This window comes from Palaemon carinicauda, chromosome 3, assembly GCF_036898095.1.
Source record: "Palaemon carinicauda isolate YSFRI2023 chromosome 3, ASM3689809v2, whole genome shotgun sequence".
NCBI classification, from domain to species: Eukaryota; Metazoa; Arthropoda; class Malacostraca; order Decapoda; family Palaemonidae; genus Palaemon; species Palaemon carinicauda.
Genome location: NC_090727.1, coordinates 196,056,172 through 196,077,056, shown reverse-complemented (window position 1 = coordinate 196,077,056; position 20,885 = coordinate 196,056,172). Strand labels below are relative to the sequence as shown.

The following is a 20,885-nucleotide window of genomic DNA, read 5'->3' as shown; positions in this document are numbered from 1 at the left end:
TATATATACATATATATATATATATATATATATATATATATATATATATATATATATATATATATGTATGTATGTATGTATGTATGTATGTATGTATGTATGTATGTATATATATATATATATATATATATATATATATATATATATATATATATATATATATATATATATATATATATATATATATATATATATATGTATATATATATATATATATATATATATATATATACATATATATATATATTTATATATATATATATATATATATATATATATATATATATATATATATATATATATATATTGCCAAACTCTTTTGGCTGGATGAAACCACCTCCTGCTCTAACCAATGTAGCTACTCCAATAACATCATCATCACTCAGCTACCGTAAGGACTGCAGCTTCCCAGGACTCCTCATCAAAGGGAGGGAAATGGAGCTCTGGTCCCCAACCCAAAAAAGCTAAAAAATATCTTCTACCTAACATCCGCCTCCCTACTTGTCACCGCGAGCTCCAAAGCTCCAGCAACTGATTACGTCAAGGATCACTAAAACGCGTTGACGGTGGTGTCCCTCCCGCGTCCACCTTGATGCCGGGATTCCTACATCGGCACCAAAGACCGCAGAAGAGAATACACAGGAATCACAAATCACCGTAGGTGGCCGAAATGCCCCTGCTTAAAGCCGTCAAACGTTGGCGTCGCAATCCTCTAAAACGCTCACATAAGCCAGCGAGCTTGAACTGTGTCTTCAATCAATCGAGTTCCTTGCATGTTAACACAGGTTTCTCTTCTCACCAAGGACTTGAAAAACACAGAAAACAAACCAGCGTTAAACTAGACACTTATAAATCTTTAAGCGAGTGGGGAGGAGGTTAAAACAGCACTTCAAAAGACAAAAATTCAATTTACAACTGAAACATTATGAACTAAACATTATGCTAATTTTACATAAAACAAAAATGTAGTAACAAGGCTGACGTAAACAAAAGCAAAAATTATGTTAATACATAATACCTTCCTCCCCGAAGAAAAAAAAATTTCTAAATAGAAAAATAATTTTTTATATATATATATATATATATATATATATATATAAATGGAAATGCATGTGTAAAGTAAGAACAATAAGAATAATAACAGAGCAATAAACCTAAAACCAACAGAATGTACCCTAAAGAATGCAAACCAAAAGCTTTATATAGCTTACCATTATTTTGAAGATCCAATATTACCGTACTTCGTAAAAAATCTGGAATTCTATGGAAACAAACCTACCTAACTTTACCTAACTAAACCTAAAGAAACTTATAGAATGTATACCACTCTAAAGAAACCTCCTAATCTTTATCTACAAAGCTATTATTTAAACAGAACTACATCCTAACAAATTTTTTTCATACAACCTCAATGGAGAACGAGCAAGGCGGCGTATGAGAAGGATCAGGCAAGCACACTAAATTCTTGGAAGGGTGTCAGGAATTTTGTTGTCAATCCCTTTAACATGTTTTATAACTAAATTTAATTCCTGCAGAAAAAGGGTCCAGCGCAACATCCTCTGGTTTGCTCCCTTCATCCGCTCGATGAAAACCAGAGGATTGTGGTCCGTCCATATCTCAACCAGGAAAGAAATATTTGTCACGTATGGCTTGAAATAGTTAAGAGCGCGGACCAAAGAAAGAGTTTCCTTTTCAATGGTGGAATAATGTTTTTTTCCGCCGCCAGAAACTTTTTACTATAGTAAGACACAGGATGAACACCATCATCCTATCTCTGAAAAAGGACACCTCCAATACCGACGCCACTGGCATCTATTGCTATAATAAAAGGCTTCTGAAAATCTGGGGAAGTCAGAATGTGGTTAGTAATTAATACTGATTTGAGTTTATTAAAAGATTCTTCACACTGATCCAATCACAAGAACGTTTTTCCTTTTTCTAATAGATTAGTATGAGGCTGAGCAAGATCAGAGTAATTACACACACATCTGCGGTAATAACCTGTCATGCCCAGCACTCTTCTTACCTCTCTAACATTACCAGACCTTTTCAAATTCATAATGACCTCGAGGTTAGCTTTATTCGGAGCCAACTGACCTATACCAACCTCGTGACCCAAATAACAAACCATGGTCTGGCCCAATTCGCAACTAGCCAAATTAACAAGTAACCCTGAAGACCTAAGGGCTTCAAAATCCTCACGTAACCTTAATATGTGGGTATCCCAGTCATTACTATATACTACCAAGTCATCAATATAAATTTCCAATTATTCCAAAACACAAATTACCCTATTCATGAGCCTTTGAAAAGTACATGCAGCATTTTTCATTCCAAAATGCACAACCTTACACTCGTATAGGCTAAACGGAGAGACAAATGCAGATATTTCATGAGCTCGGCCGGACAATGGAACCTGCCAATAACCCTTTAACAGATCCAGCCTAGTAATAAATTTAGCAGAACCAATCCGATCCAGACAAACATTAATAATATGAGGGAGAGAGAAAGAATCATTTTTCATATTGGTGTTCACTTTACAGTAGTCCATACACATGCGTAACTTACGGTCTGCTTTCTTTACTAAAATAACCAGAGAACTCCAGGGGCTTACAGATGGTTGAATAAGGTTATGTTTCAACATATACTCTATCTCCTTACTAACCAAATTCAATTTTACTGGGTACAGCCGGTAAAGACTCGGCTTCACAGGGGAAGCATCACCAACATCAACGTCATGACTTTAAATATTAGTCCTACCTGGAGCATCCTGAAAAAGGACTGAAAAGGAATAAATTAAATTAAGCACATCGTCCCATTTGTTAACATCTAAATGATCTAAACTACTTTTCAACATCTCCAAATTTTGCATATTTTCAACCAATGAATCCGAAGGAAACTAACACCCTAACTCGTCAGAGTCCTCAGGAGGCACATCCAATACTAGAGATACAGGCTCGGACACTATTGCTAATAGATCACCTTGCTTACCAATATAAGGTTTCAGAGGATTAACATGAAATATTCTACATTTACGGCTTGAACCGGGAGCCTCAATTTCATAGTTAACCTCTGAAAATTTCCTCACAACCTTCCAAGGGCCCTTATATCTTGGTTCGAGTAAACTATTTGGGTCCATACTCAGCACAAAAACCAACTCCCCAGATTCAAATGAACGTACCTTTACCTTTTTCTTAAAGTTGTTCTTCATTACTGACTGGGACCATTCCAAATTTTCCCTGGCAAACTTCAAGGCACTAACCATTCTACCCTTCAAGTCTCCCACAAACCTTTTAACATTTATTTCCGCCTTCTGGTTGGATTTGAGCATTTCAAAAACAATTTCCAATGGTCCATGAACCTTGTGTCCAAATACCAACGAGAAGGGAGCTACACCAGTGGAAGTGTTAGGGTGATTCCTGATAACAAAGAGGGCAAAAGGGGGGAGGGGGGCTTTGTCCCAGTCACTATCATGATCATAACAATGTTTCCTCAGGACAGACTTGAGGGTTTGGTGGAACCTTCCCACCATTCCTCAACTCTCCGGGTGATAAGGTACGCTGGTAACGTGCTACCTACTTGTGAAATTCGTCCCGCAGTCGGTCTGAATTACACGAGGGAGACCATATTTGAAAAAAAAATCCATTGATTTTTAAAGACGACTTTGGAAGTAATACGCCTCATAAGTATAGCTTCTAGAAAACGAAAGGCTCTATCCATGAGAGTTAGTAAATATAGGTAACCTTTTTTAGTTTTGGCTAAGGGACCTACCACATCAATTACTAGCTCAGAAAATGGATCACCTATAGCAGGTATGGGATGCAATGGGGCTTCAGGGATCCCCTGATTTGGTTTACCCATAACCTGACAAGTCTCACACCCTCTGATAAACTGCTTCACACTCAATTTAATTCCAGGCCACCAAAAATACCATGCCAGGCTATGAAAAGTTTTTAACAAACCCAAATGGCCTGACAAAAAAAAATTAGTGTGAGCTAACTGCAAAACAGAATTTCTGAATTCAGAAGGTACCATAATCTGTTCCACCCGACCAGTTCTATTCAAATTATCAGATGCGGGAGGCCTAAACCTATATAATAAGCCCTTTACAACTCCAAACCTATGTTTAGTCAGATCCTCAACAACGCCCAAATCAAAATTAAATTCATCTTATTGAGCTTTAATAAAAGCAGCTCTGTCCCAATCAAGTTTCATATTAACTACATCACTACAACTACTCTCTACTGGCCCGGGCCTTAAAACATCTAACTCTACACTACTTAATCATCATCGCTCTCCACATCAAGTGAATTAGCATCTTTTGCTGCGGACCGAGTCATTACAGCCACGGGACTAGCATTTATCTGATGATATAGGGAACAGCTCCCGTCCTTCACTATCCAGCATATCATTTCCCAGGATACCATCAATACCCGGGATAGGTAGACTATCCACCACAGCTAAATCAGTGATGCGATCATACCTTGGAAAATACACACGGACATTAACCAAAGGAGCGGACACAACTGAATCCGGAAAACCTCCCAACAATGCAAAATTTCCAGTATATTTTTCAAAAACATTCAGAGTCCCCTTCATGACTAACGACCTGGCAGAACCAGTGTCCCTAAAAAACGTTACCTGGACAACACGAGAGTAAAAAATCAACTTTCCAGGCCACACATATTTGTCGTACTTGAGTCACGATTGGGGATTAGGAGCATTAGGCTTACTACTATTTACTAAACTACTCCCATCTACTAGAGGTCTGTCTACAGGACTACTGCTACTAACCTCTGACTTATTGTTAACCAAGGCTACAGGACTTTGATTATTGCGCTGTAGGTACATCCTACGAGCATTACACTGGTTTTGGAAATGGCCGGGCTTGTTGCACCAAAAACAAGTATCTATTAGCAAAAACTTTAGGGGGAGGAGGACCTCCTTGGACTCTACCCACATCCCTATCACCTGAAAAAGAATTGGAATTAATATTACAATTTTTAGGGATATGGGGGGGGGGGAGGGAGTCGACGAAGAGGTTTCCCCTCTCCTACCACCATTATGGGAGCAATATGTTTGATTATCTAAAGCCTTATAAGTAAAACTACTGCTACCTGAACGGTGAGTTAATACAAATTCATTTGATAACTGAGCGGCCTCAGGGACCAAGTCGTAAGACTTTAAAATTAAGGCTTTTACCTTCTGGTAATCCAGAGCTAATCCCTCTTCCAAGGCATTATACATCCGCATTGCCTTGTCCACTAACCTACACTGTATCAATACAGTACACATTTCTGCGAGCCAAGACAATCAGGAGGCCACATGCTCAAATGCCTTGAAGAACTCAGGGACATTCTTTCCGTCAGAGACGGGCACCAATTTTAGTGCAACACCTATGTTAAACCAATCTTGGAAGGTATCTTAAGGGAAACTTTTCAAATTGGCCCCCTGCAACCTAGCCATCTCTATATTTAATTTTTCCATCTCCAACTCGTGACACCTTACCCGCTTGTTCTCCTCAAACTCCATTTTTCGCAACTCTATGCATTTACAAATAAGGTTGTATTCCTTCTCCTCCTTGGAGTCACCCAATGCATTAACAGGGGCCAGAGATTTGAAGGGTACAGAATCAGGGGGGGGGGGGGGGCAAGAACGGATTAGAAGACCCTTAGAAAAATTTACTGGACCCTCGTAAATGGTACCTACGTCAGGAGGATCCTCAAACAGAGTTAGACCAGCCCTCATACTTACTTTGTCCTCTTCTAAACCTTCACTGAAACTCTCCTCACCATCACCAGTTACCTCACTCTCACTCTGAATGTCCAGCTTCAGCTAGCTCCTGTTTTATTTTATCCCTAACTGCTACCAATATCTCTACTCTGGTGTCTGTCGCCTTCCGCGGAACACCCAACCACTTAGCACACTCAACTAATTGTTTCTTACCTAGCAGGGGCAAATACTTAATGCAATCAACTGATCCCCAAAAATTCAGCTGGATCTAAAACGCTCACATAAGCCAGCTGCTGCACGAGCTTAAACTGTGTCTTTAAGCAATCGAGTTCCTTGCACGTAAGCACAGGTGTCTCTCCTCACCAAGGACTCGAAAAACACAGAAAAGAAACAAGCGTTAACCTTGACACTTATAAATCTTTAAGCGAGCGGGGAGGAGGTTAAAAAAGCACTTCAAAAGAAAAAAATTCTAAACCTTATCCTAATTTTACATAAAACAAAAATGCAGTAACAAGGCTGACGTAAACAAAAGCAAAAATTACGTTAATACATAATAATTAATAAAATAAATTTCATCCTTTACACTTACATCATAACTCGGCTCTGGGTGGCTTGTGACTCTCGAATGAGAAAATCTTGAAAACAAACTCTTGTATAATAAATATGGAAATAAGAAATTAGCATAACTTTTAAAAATCTGGATCCTACTTCAATAAAAAAAGTAAAAATAATCACATCCTATCTTTGGGGCAGTCAATAAATGATTAAATCCTTCATAACATACGATAAAACACTTATACTTAATGTTTAAACATGTTCTATCAATGCAATACTGTGCAATATTACTCTTAAGACACGTAGCGTATTACATTACAAATAAATAACAGAAACTATTTGTGACAGTGCAAATGAGCTTGACCTTAACACCATAATTATTCTTGAGAACATTATAAAAGAAGTGGTAGTGTTTAAACTTAGCTGCTTCCAGAATGGCAAAACCTATGTGTTTAGGCATATGGATGAAGGCCTGTGGAAGGAAGGAGGTATAGATAACGCAATGTTCAGCCAAATGGATGGGCGATTATAGCCTCGGTTTTCGGGATTCCTTCAAGTAGGTGGCTGCTTTATAGACAACATTATTTTTCAGCTTATTTCAAAAGGTTGAGTAAAGTCTCCCCATAGACAGTTATTCATGGCTTTAAAAGTTTTTTTTTTTTTTTTTTTTTTTTTTTTTTTTGATGAAGTTGCTTTCGTCCTCACCTCGATGTTAGTTTTGATAAAATCCCTCATGTAAACCCTTTGACTGAATTCATAGCATGACTGCACAGCACATTGTGGAAAAATTGGGATTTAAGAATCGATTAAATGTTGATAAGTAAGTCAACGAAAATAAACTTTAGTGTTTGGAGAAACCCAGGGAGTCATAATAATCAATAAAAACCGAAAAGTATATTTCAATGTCAGGGCATAAAATGTAAAAGTTTTGCTATAGATTCTGGCAGCATAAAATATGGCGGCGTTCGCATTTGTTATGGAAATGAATGTTTGTTTTAGCGTAAGTTTTTTTATACTATACGCTAATCAATGGCGTCATTGTTCATTGAATGTAATTCTTGATGTATGATTTCTTATTAATAATCAAATATATCCCATGATATATCTTTTATTTACTCATGTATTTTAGCGCGCGCGCGCGTGTGTGTGTGTGTGTGTGTGTGTGTGTGTGTGTGTGTTTACCCAACTATATGGGACAAGCAACTAACATGCTTTGTAGTGTGCAAGAGAGAGAGAGAGAGAGAGAGAGAGAGAGAGAGAGAGAGAGAGAGAGAGAGAGAGAGAGAGAGGGAGGGAGAGAGAGAGAAGCATAATTCATTATCAGTTAATACCTAGCAACAAATAGCTGGGAGGCCTAAGTTCTCTTGTAAGGCCCAAACATGATTCTTTTGCCTGCATATTAATTCAGGGGTGATCTGATCATCTAGGAATGTGTGTGTGTCTGCGTACGTTGGTACAAGTGCCCCACTTTATATCGACATTTTGACAGCCTATATACATCATCTACCATAAACCCGAGAAACGTCCTTAAAGCTTATGTCATGTCATTATCACCCAAATGCAATTTACTTTCCTGACCAAAAACCTTCATGTTCGTAAATTCTTGAAATTGTACTCTACTTCCAGATGACCTCAAATGCCATCTACAGTGATCTAAAAAATGCTCAATGAACTGAAACGTCTTTAAAAGCAATGCTCGTATATATACATACATACACACGGTATTTATTCACTTTGTTGATAAACAAATTATAATGACCTTGAAGTCAATTTTAGTACACACAAATAATGTATATTCCGTTGTTGATAAACAAACAGCAATGACCTTGAAGTCGATATTACTAAATAAAAGGTCATATAACTCGGACCCAGTGACCTTCACGAGAAGTCACGTGGCACGTATCAACATAACGGAATCTGACCAAGCATGACATCCATCCTTCTGAGGGGTTAATAAACTGAGCCAGCATAGCAAAAAGAGTACTAATCCCATGTTCTGCAAGTTACAATCATATATTCATACAATCTACAACCTTACCTTGATTTTGCATTGATAAATGCAAGAAAAAAGATGCACCATTCCATGATAGTTTACTCTTAGGGGCAATGCATTCAAGACATGCTACTTACTTTACATACGGCACAGCATTGTCCCAATAATCCGATTGTCTTGAAGACTTGAGTCAGCATTGCCAGATTGTGAGATCGCAAGTTCACCAGAGAAGGATGGAAAATCAACGTGTGAGCTTTAAAAAAAAAAAAATCAGTACATTTTTTCCTAGTTTGAGAAGAACACTAGGGGAAATTTTCCATCTGGCAACAATGACTTGAGTGAACAAGTAACAGATGACAAGTGCACAATATACCAGTGTCATCTGTTGCCACTGCCCCCTACTAAAGCGTACATATTCTCACAGAAATCAAAGACCGGAAAGCCTTCCTATATGAAAAAAAAAGAAAAAAAACGGTGAGGACTCTGGGCATAATCAGCGCCATCTATTGCCAACGCACCCAACTTATTTGCTAAAATAGCTCCAGTGGTTCGGTACTGTGAAGGGTTCCAATGTTACTATGACAGTTATCCAATAATTGGTCTATTATTATCCGTCTCCTGATTTTCATATGTATTCATCGTATTCATCATTAAACTACCTATATTCTTATTTGTACATATAAAGCTTGTTGCTTTTTAATTTATTTTCTCATAAGCTGAAGGCCTTTTTACACAAGAAAATGAGTTACCACAAAATTTATTATGTATATGTAATATCTATCACTATTGGTAAACACCTGATTGCGCATATGGCTAATCTTAAGATTTTACACACATCTACAAAATAGAAGTTAAGGTTAGGCTGTGTATTTAATGTTTATGTAATATCGAAAATATAAGTTACAAAATATAGGAAAGACGCATCTGAAATAAGACCTTTGCCTAAGACTAAACGAAGAGGAGAGATGATATCTAGTGGTGGGTGGTCTAGAATTGTCTTAGGTTTGTTAAGTCATATTTTACTCACACCATATTATAGATAAAGTTAGAAAGATGCACTTCTTTTTTCTGCATTTAATGGGAATTTTGTTTTAAAAGAGGTACGAGTTTGCGCCTACATTAGAAAAATTAGAACCTTTCGAAGTGACCTTAGCCTCTATTAATGCAAAATGTTACTTTACTACGTAAAATCAAAAGAGATATTAAAGATTAACCCCATATTAAGAAGTTCTAAAATTTTTTTTAAAGACTAGAGGTAGAGACTGGGTCTCAGGTTACTTTAAAAAGCTATTAATATTTTGGTTCACGAGACGATGATTGGGTGGAAAGTGAAGTGAAAACAGGACATTTCCTGTAGTAGCCCCTTGTCAATGTATTAATAAGTATCTTGGTACTGACCCATTGAGCACGAGGAACCTAAAACTTGATTCATCCAGGAATTTTGAAAACTGAAAGAGGAAAATTATCCCAAGAGCTTAAAATATACATTAATTATATACGCATGGGCCATAAAAGAAATGAATGGCCCTGCGGAGCAGACAACGTTATTCCCGTCCTTGAATTTTATCATAGTTTTAGACGTCTATTTTGGGTGCTGGATTGTTTGCTATATGCGAAGCGCTGAATTAGGCAGGGGATAATTACATGTTCAGAGACTGTGATACTCGACTCTTTATCTGCAAGGTCAATGACGAATAATAAAATACAGAAAGATTCAAAATACATGTGCATGCTATACAGGAGAAGGTGATTAATGAATAGCAAACATAATTATGTAAAACTGTACTGAATTCCAAGCCACAATGGAATTCTAGTGAACGAACTGACATATTTAATTGCTAAACAAGGGCCAAACAATCACTGTACCATCAACAGCCACTTGTCGATGACGGAGAAGAAACCAACATTTAAAAGGAAAATTATAGAAACCTTCAAATGGAGTGGGATGATACTAAATCAAGTGTTGTGGTGGCCGATGTGGTAATGTCCCTGACTGGTGACCGCCAGACCTGCTCAAACTCGATAGTTTCTTTGGTCGCTGCAACCTCAATATTCTTGTGAGCTAAAGATTTGGGGGAGCCTCTAGGTCTATTTGCTGAGTAATCAGCAGCCATTGCCTGCCCCTCCCTGGTCCTAGCATGTGTAGAGACGGGGCTTGCTCTTTAGGGCATTGTCCTGCTTGATAGGCCAATGTCACTGTCCCTTACCTCCGACTTTAAACCTTAAAGTGGCTCGGTATGTTCAAGTTCTTTCATAGAAGATTTGGAGGCAGCTTAATGTTGAAATAGAAAAATAGAAACCTTGACGGAAAATTTGATAACTGGGCATGTAGGAGTTAATGCATACCCGTTTGAATTCAAGATGACAAATACACCTCTATTTAGCACATGCAATATTGTGTAGAACATTTCATGGGTAATTATAATGCAATCTCCAAAGAAACAAGCAAAAGGTGAATTGACAGGACTACTAGGAAAACACGACAATAAGGATGTACAAAAGACGGAAAGACTTTTTTATATAGCTGTTCTAACTAAAACTAACTTACTTTTTTATATAGCTGTTCTAACTAAAACTAATTTACTAGAACCATTATAATCATCTGTGAACTAAATTATACGACAGATGAATAATAATTAATTTAGTCTCTAAAAGTACTTGAATGCCCTTTAAAAAAAAAAAAAAAAAAAAAAAAAGTCTACATTTCATGCACTAATTTTTGCAACTTAACAGACTCCACAGGAGGTTGTATTGGATGTAAAAATGATGCAATTTTTTTTTTTAAGTTTATGAAATATTTGATCAATATAAACAAGCGTAAGAGGAGACGATGATGATGATGATGATGATAAACAATATTAATGGAAAGGTAGGCATAGATATTGTTTTAATAAGAAACTACTAAGTTTCTTATGGCGATATAAAAATCTCTTTAATTTCCTTCGGTGAAAGATTTAACATTTACTGAATGACTAACATTTCAATTTTACTGAGTGCATGTTCTAATGTTTCATTTTGTATCATATTTACAGCGGAGTTCATTGTTCCAAAGATTGAGCCAGATCTCCTTCTGAACTAGAAGAAGAAGAAGAAGAAAAAGAAGAAGAAGAACAACAACAACAAGGGCGTTGGGACTTGTGAATGGAAATCCAGGACAGCGGGACGTGAAATCAGACGATCCCACATGTATTTCGTGTGTAGCAGCTAATAGTACCATTAACATCGTTCATGGACCACAGAACATAATTGTGTATTATTACTGCCTAACAAGTAACAAGTTTGTCGAGGACAACAACCATTGATGATGAGATCCAAAATTAACAAAATAAGTACCAGAGGATTATGGATAAAGGGTTAAGGCTTTAGCAGTTTAGATGTAAGAAATCGTATTACAATTACGTGTGTTTTAGTCTACTTTCCAATTATGTACTGTGTATTTCACAGACTGTGCAGGCAGGTTTTTGGTCAATAATTCTGTAACGAGCACACGCATCAGTACAAGATTTCTCTACAGTGCAATACACCCAGTATGATAATTTTTAAGAGGACCATGAATCAGTAAGTGTAAATCTCACAATACCAAAAGGAGAAAAACTCCATTACCTAGAAAAAGATACGAACAAAACAGTCAAGAATAGCTCCATCGTCCCTCTCTCTTCACCTCGCCCCCTCTCCAATTTTCACTCCTTTCCTCCCTCACCTAACTCCACCCCTCCCTCTCTCTCTCTCTCTCTCTCTCTCTCTCTCTCTCTCTCTCTCTCTCTCTCTCTCTCTCTCTCTCTCTCGCTCTCTAAATGGCTATTAAGGTGCGTCCACACCGTGGAACAGTGTGTCGGACAAAATTGTTACCATATCTAAATTCAAAGAGAATGACGTCATAAGCGTTGAAATGAGGGAAGTTGACATGGTAACAAATAGTGGTACCAGATGAAGTTGACTACCAGGATTTCTACTCCTTTTACCAAACAAAGACTGGAAGAAATGTCTTAACCTGATGTCCACTGATATTTCTGTTATTTATGTCAAGTGTTATAATCTGTACTCGAGAATCAAGTAGTAGTTACCAGCTTCAAGTACGTAGCATCATAACCATAGTGCACCATAAAATTAAAGCACAATCCAATAAATTAAATTATGCAGCATGATTATTCCTGATCTTTTGAGAACAATGGAATGGTACATGGAAGGACTAATTGCAACGACGCAGTGAAAAGAGAAGCCATTCATCTATATTAATGGAAACTCAAATTGGTTATGAATCAGACTTTGAAACTATATACTGATGAGCCCAAACGTTTTATACATTGTATCGGAGAACCTAAAACCTTTTATAACTAAGCAGAAGGAAGCATTTTTCCAGAAGTACGTCTGGGGGTATTACAGAATTACATACGTCTGACTTGAAAAAACCTATTAGTGAACTGAGGATGTTATTGTTATTAACGTGCAATGTATAGCCTATATTATTCCAAGAAATAACTGTTTGAGACTGGTCATACTTCGGATTATTTGTTTTTAACTGAATCCAAATTGTTTTAGTGATAAAGATAAAATGTTCAAAATTTCTTTCTCCTGTTTTTTCGGGGGGGGGGGAGAGAGAGAGAGAGAGAGAGAGAGAGAGAGAGAGAGAGAGAGAGAGAGAGAGAGAAAAAAAAATTACGTATTTTCCTCACGATAAAAAAACTTCTTAGACCAAATATGACTTCGGTGTCCATAATTGAAACAGACTCTGTTATGCTATACTCCTATATCGAAACGTCATAATTTGGTTGTGCAAATGTCTTTTGTAGGCTACCAATCTCGGACTTTTTTCATTTCTCCAATTTGCGTAGCTCTTCCTTGTAATGACCCATTATGGATTCCATAATCTTTTCGACTTGTAAACCAGTTACCGACATTCCACTTCTCGGAAATTCTGACGTTCTTTTATCTATTGCTGCTACACATTCATTTCTGTCTTTCAAAACATTTTCTTTGATGTTTTGTAGGCATGGGCTCTGCCATTACTGATTGATTACCAACTGAGCCTCTCTTATATCCCAAAGTCAGCTTTCCTCCGTAACTGGATTACATATAGTCATGTTTACAGGGAAGGTGATACCTAATCTTCTAAAAGCTAAAGTTAATCCGGTAAGCAAGTAGAACTCCATCCATAATGCCACACCGCCTATGGAGAGTGTTTGAAGCTCGGACTCTACAACACAGGCACACCACTTGGTGGTCGTTATTGACGTCATTAATACTTCTTCCACAATGTTAACTGGTAACAATTTTGTTCGACCGTGTGGACGCACCTTAAGTTTCTGGAGTTTTACTCAACTACACTCACGAGTTACTCGCTAGTTTGCCCGTGGTTTCCCCATCTTTAATCACCTCCATTTGTGCCCGCCGATCACTCTCCAACCTTGTGTCTTGAAACGGGGTATGGTAACAGTGTTTGCCCGTCGGGCACTGCCCGGTAGTGCGGACAGGGTGAGAGATATTATAATTATTATTATTATTATTATTATTATTAGTTATTTGTTAAGCTACAGCCCTAGTTGGAAAAGCAGGATGCTATAAGCCCAGGGGCTCCAACAGGGAAAATAGCTCAGTGAGGAAAGGAAACAAGGAAAAATAGAAAATTTTTAAGAACAATAACATGAAAATAAATATTTCCTAAATAAACTGTGAAAACTTTCTAACAAATCAAGAGGAAGAGATATTAGATAGAATAGTGTGCCCGAGTGTACCCTCAAGCAAGAGAACTCTAACCGAAGACAGTGGAAGGTCATGGTAAGGCACTACCCAAGACTAGAGAACAATGGTTTAATTTTGGAGTGTCCTCCTAGAAGAGTTACCTACTATTCTTGTGTTGGCTTCGAAGCAAAAATATAAAGGAGAATAGTTTCAAACATCGAGAGAAAAAAATAGCTTTGCAATATTAGTTTTATCCTTACAGAACTTCAATGAAGATGAGCATGGTCTTTCAAGTCGTAATATAAGCATTTGACTTAAAAAAAAACTGTTGCTTCTTTTTAAAACTTAAAATAAGGGTAATTTCAATATCAACTTTTTTTCGAGCTCCTGCCGTCTCAAGTATCTTGGTATATGATTATGAGAGTATTTCATTACATCAGATATTGAATATTGCATGAAGAAATATAAGAGAAATACCTTTATGGTTTCATATTTACGTTCTACTTTTTAGTAACGTAATTGGGGTGTATGGAGGTAAGGTTACCTTTACCGAACAGTTTTAGATAAACACGATAAAGCCTTCTAAAAATAAATTGGAATGTGTTTATAAGACGAGAAAGGTGTGTAAAAAATTAGTAATAATAAGTTATGATTGAGCAATAATTGATAATAGATGGAAACACAGAAATACGGAGGCAAATCACAGAATAGCACAAGAAAGAATCACATGGAAGACTTCTAATATATATGGTATTCAATGTAGAAATACATAGAGAATGGTTGAACCTACTATCCATTATGAAAGTGAGGTTCGGATGGTGAATCCCAATCTTAGAAAAAAGGTAGCAGATGTTATAGTAAAATGTGTGCTTATGATATATTCATAACTGAGAAATGGGAATAGGCATAGGAGACGAGATGAAATGGATCAGAGTGCAACCGGATGATTTCCTCATGTGAAAATTATATATATATATATATATATATATATATATATATATATATATATATATATATATATATATATATATATATATATATATATATATATATATATATATATATATATATATTTATATATAATGTGCGTGTGTGTGTATGTGTGTGAAGGAGATATAAGCAAGGAATAGTCTTAATATCTATGAATTTATAAGCTTAAATGAGTACACAACTTGTAATGGTTTTTGACGAAATTTTATGAGCCTTGAAGTAATTAATTCATCAAGTATTATGAACATGAGAGGATTTATAGAATTTATTGATTTTGTCTATGCAGCCAGGCGTTAAGGCCAATGAGGCCCTTCATCGGCTAAAGGCAACTTGGGGTAAACCCAGCAGTTACAATACGAAATGAGTGTTAAGAAATCGGACAGAAAAAAAAAAAACAGAAGAAAGGATGTTCGTAGCAAGAGGCAAATCAGAAATATATAAAGCAAGCGCAGTTAACAGTCTATTGAACTATACAAAGACCCTTAACCCTGGATAGGTACGGTGGGTCGTTCGCGACCCCGAGCGTCAAAAAAAAACAGGTTTTTCTCACGTGACTCACCCCCGTGACTGAATTTGTGGGTGATCGACCTGCAGGAGGTGTCTCCCCTACACGCTCTAGTAGTATCCAGATGTGCATTGCTGTAGCTGTACTCCTTCCCCGATTTCTGAGACGCGTCGGGGTCGTTCGCGTCCGAGTTTACCCTTCTAAGGTAGTTTGCATAATTATCAAAGTTATTACGTATTATGAAATTGTCGTAGAATGGTGCAACTTGTATAGGTTATCAGTTGTGGAAAGTCTTGGTGGATTGTTTGGCTACCATGTGCATGTTTTTTTTTTTTAGTTAAAAGGTCGTTCATCACCACGAGGACCATTTTACCGCGAGTGCCCCTTTTTCATTTTTTTTCATTTTTTTGCCAAGTCATTTTTCCGTAAGATATTGCCAAATAGTGTCGTAAAACTTTTGCTTGTTTAGTGTTTGAAAGTGTGTCTAGATGATCTGGCTACCCATGCATGACTTTGTTTTTGTCAGATACGACGTAGTTATTGGTATATTGGGTATTTAACTGCGGTTACCAATTTCTGTTTTTTTTCAATATTTGTAAAAATTACTACGTAGTAAGGAATTGCCGTATATTATTGATTTTTTTTTCATGTTTATGTGTTAGAAAGTGTGCCTTGATGGTTGGGCTAACACGTGCATGTCTTTTTTTTTATCTGAGATGTCGTATATTAGAATGTCGGGCATTTTACCGCGAGTGTCCCTTTTTCCTTTTTTTTCATTTTTTTGCCAAGTCATTTTTCCGTAAGATATTGCGAAATAGTGTCGTAAAACTTTTGCTTTTTTAATGTTGGAAAGTGTGTCTAGATGATCTGGCTACCCATGCGTGATTTTGTTTTTGTCAGATACGACGTAGTTATTGGTATATTGGGTATTTAACTGCGGTTGCCAATTTCTGTTTTTTTTTCAATATTTGTAAAAAATTACTACGTAGTAAGGAATTGCCGTATATTATTGATTTTTTTTTCATGTTTATGTGTTAGAAAGTGTGCCTTGATGGTTGGGCTAACACGTGCATGTCTTTTTTTTTATCTGAGATGCCGTATATTAGAATGTTGGGCATTTTTCCGCGAGTGCCCCTTTTTATTTGTTTTGCATTTTTTTGCTTAGTCATGTTACCGTAAGGAATTGGCAAGTAGTGTCGCAAAACTTATAATTTTATAGTGTTGGAAAGTGTTTCTAGATGATCTGGCTACCCATGCCTATCTTCTTTTTTTAGCCAGATATGGCGTATATATAGGTATGTGTTCGATTTTCCTGTGATTGCCATTTTTTCGTTTTTTCCCATTTCTTTCAAAATTACTACGTACTAAGGAACTATCACAGAGTAATTATTCATTTAGATGTTTATTTGTCGGAAAATGTGCCTTGATGGTTTGCCTAGCACGTGGCTGAATTTTTTTTTTCTGAAATGGCGTATATTAGAATGTTAGCCATTTTTCCGCGAGTGCCCCTTTTTATTTGTTTTGCATTTTTTTGCTTAGTCATGTTACCGTAAGGAATTGGCAAGTAGTGTCGCAAAACTTATATTTTTATAGTGTTGGAAAGTGTTTCTAGATGATCTGACTACCCATGCCTATCTTTTTTTTAGCCAGATATGGCGTACATATAGGTATGTGTTCGATTTTCCGGTGATTGCCATTTTTTCGTTTTTTCCCAATTCTTTCAAAATTACTACGTACTAAGGAACTATCACAGAGTAATGATTCCTCTAGATGTTTATTTGTCGGAAAATTTTGTTTACTTTTTTTTTGATTGAATATCATCAAATTTTTTTAGCTAAAATATTGTTTTATATTTTTTTTTTCGATTTTATTTCCCTTCAAAAAAATTTTTTTGGGTCAGAATTTTAATTTTATAGTCGTAAAATAATCGACAATTATCCAGCAACCCACCATACAATTTTTATGCATATCCAATAATAATTAGATTAGTAAATAACACCTTGAAATTGACATACCCTTCCTACATTTCAAGTGGCAGATTAGGGAGTCTGAGTCAGTGTGGTTGGCGGCCATTTTGTGGACATATCCGAAGCGTAAGCTGCCCTATCTATATATATTCTTGTTCCCTATAGAATTTGTGATATTTTGGTATATTTTTACCTGCATAAATATCATATTATATATTAAATATATGTATTTTTTTACGAAATTTCTAAGTACTCAAAAAATTACCTTTAGATATGGCCCCTGATATAAATGTAATTTACAAAATAATGAAGATTTTTTTACATATTTCTATTTTAGGATAACATATGTTTTTCCCTAAAAAAATTAGCCACTTCCTATTTCATTTGGGTACCCAAAAAAATTCATGAAATTTGGACAAATTTTTTTGGCCAAAAAAAGTTACCCTTTTTTTCTCATTTCAGATCTTCACCTCCATGGGTCTGACTTCATCCAAAATACATCAAGATGTGTCCTAAACATTCAAGAATCAATTCCTAAAAGGATTTGTGTATATATGTATAAACTTTTTTTTTATGAATTTTTACGTCAGGTCTTTTTTTTTTCTACTTAATTTTCTAAAATATTTATAATAAATAGTTTTTCTGCAGATGAGTAGTATTTATCTTTACAGTTGTTTTAAGCATTCATTGAAGTTTTTTTTGGCAAAAGAAAAAAGGAGGTTACAGCAAAAACTGATTTTTCAAGAATTTTTTTTGGCGTCGGGGTCGTTCGCGTCCGAGTATACCCTTAAAGGGGTGTCCGAGGACCGTACCTATCCAGGGTTAAGTAATGCTTACAGTATACCGCATGAGGTGCACTGATGGTACTAACCCCCTCTCTTGAGGCTTATATGGATAAGGCTGTTACCGCCATGTCCTTTTAAATCTTGCGTGTATCCCACCGTAGTCAAGCATGTGCCAAGTAAAATACAAATTATACATTCAAATTTTCCTAATTGGTTTAATAAACAGCGTTAATATGAAAATATACCAAAAATAATAATTGTAATAAGACATGTCTGTTTAATAACTTATTTGTAAACATCAGTTAATAGTTAACAAAATGTTTATGAAAGGGTCATGGAAAACTCTATGTTTATGGGCGTGATATCAAATTACAATAATCGCCATTAATGTTAAAAGATCAAAACATTCTGAAATCTATTTCAAAAGCATTTTCCTCCTTAAAGGATTCCAACCATAGCATTGTATTCGTGTCTTGAATTTGTTACGGCACTGACCAGTAACATATACAAAGCTCTTTTTTTACATGAAAAATTCTATTGTAAATACTCATTTGACATGACATTGAGTCACATAAATTTCATCTAACACTAAATCCTTTGGCAAGTATATATTTCATATGATATTAACCACACAAAAAGTTTCAAGTTAAATTAATTTAGCAGAACTAATAAAAACTATTTCAACAATAGCTTTGCGTACATTGATCAAATACATACATAAATACATACAAACATTAAAGGTTTTAAAACCACTCATTAATGGCAGAGGCAAGGGACAGTGACATTGCCCTATCAAGCAGGGCAATGCCCTAGAGACTGACCATATCACATGATCAGCGCCCAAGCCCCCCTCTCCACCCAAGCTAGGACCAAGGAGGCCCACGCAATGGCTGCTGATGACTCAGCAAATAGACCTATAGGCTTCCCTAAAACCTCCCTCCTTAGCTCGCAAGGATGGTGAGGTTGTAGTGACCAAAGGAACTAACGAGTTTGAACGCGACTCGAACCATAGACTGGCAATCCCCAGACAATGACGCTACATGCCGGGGTCGCATATTCCTGAAGTCCGGTGCAGTATATACAAGCCTCGCCCCCTCGCCCGTCATCCGTGGCCAGGCTCTGCCCCTTTACGTTATACCAGCTACAGCTGTATAAACAACCTTTAAAAATACTCTTGTAGCTGTTTGAACGAAGCCTACTTTATAAACAATTAATGTAAATATACATGATATGTTTATGCCATTGAGTTTCTCCCTTCCTAGGGTACGCTGTACAAAATTAAGATGGTGTAATAAGTTTACTTGAATGGTAACATATTTGGCTAAGAAATGCGTATATATACTTGTATGTTATGATTTATTTTTTTTTTGTGAATACTAATGAGACAAGATAACCTATATTAGCATTACGTATATTCATTTATTACAACACCCGATTTACGCCTTTCAGAGGATAGTAAGTAAGATTTATTATACTATCCTTGCGCCTTTTCCTGGTAGTACCTTAAGCGATTTCATATTTAGTTCTGTGCTTTATATGAACTGCCCACTTCACTGTTTATTCTTAATCTTCGCTAAAATGTCTTCAAAATTATAGTCTTCCTATTACAATCGTCAGGAAATTGTTCCACCAGACATTGGAAGAGACAATCATGATGCTCTGTATCTCTTAAGGAAGCAGTACCCCACCCAGCCCCAGCTGGTCCAGCACGAAGGAATGGTATGACTGCTGTGTTTAGCTGATCAACACAGCCTGTTGCATCAAAAAACACAACTTCCCCTGCCTCTCTCAGCTGTCTGTGTGCTCTCATCATGAAGGGGGTAACCAAAACAACTGCTAACTTATCATTTCCATGACTACTTTTCAGAATGAGTTCTGGATGGTCTTCTGCATATTTCCTTATTGCATCAAACATTGATGGGGTATTTAGTCCTCCATGCTCCCTCTGCCTCCATACTGTCCACATATACTAAACAGACTTTGGAGATGGATTTATAGATTTATTGGCTTGATCGTGCAAGTCTTCACTCAAGTCCATCTTTAACAAATGGTGCCTGTATGATTGACCTGGTGTCAAACCTGTAAAATATAAGCAAACATTTTTTATACCCATCCTGTGTTGGGATGTAAGAATACTGAAATTGTATTCCTTGATTTTTGAAAACACCAAAAGGAAGGAATGGATAGATGGGCCTACAAAATCAGAAGAAACATGTTGCTAAGTAGTATATGCAGTTTCTAATGTGATTTCAAATGCCTGTAAAAGCATTAAATGCACAATGTTTTATTATTGGAGTACTTTATTTACTTGTGGTAGTGCTACAAAGTAAAACTCATGGGGCATAATTTCAGTATATACATACTGTACTGATGGATTAAGATATAGCTTACAGCTTATTTCTAAGCTTAAAGTAATATGTGGCAACTTATATATCTTAAGCTTAGAGCTTACGTTATATAAATTATGCTTAGAGCTCACGTTATATACATTATGCTTAGAGCTTATATTATATATCTTAAGCTTAATTAAAGCTTATACTATACATCTTGAACTTTGAGTTTATATATCTTAAGCTTAGAGCTTATATTAAATATAGTAAGCTTAGAGCTTTTACTATATATCTTAAGCTTAGGGCTTATATTATACATCTTCAGCTTAGAAATTATATTATATATCT

At 36.3% G+C, this 20,885-nt stretch overlaps 1 pseudogene; it reads right to left on the bottom strand.

Annotated features, from left to right (window-relative positions):
* The window catches only part of LOC137636342 (uncharacterized), a 544,281-nt pseudogene that overhangs the window by 520,595 nt on the left and 2,801 nt on the right, over window positions 1-20,885 (bottom strand).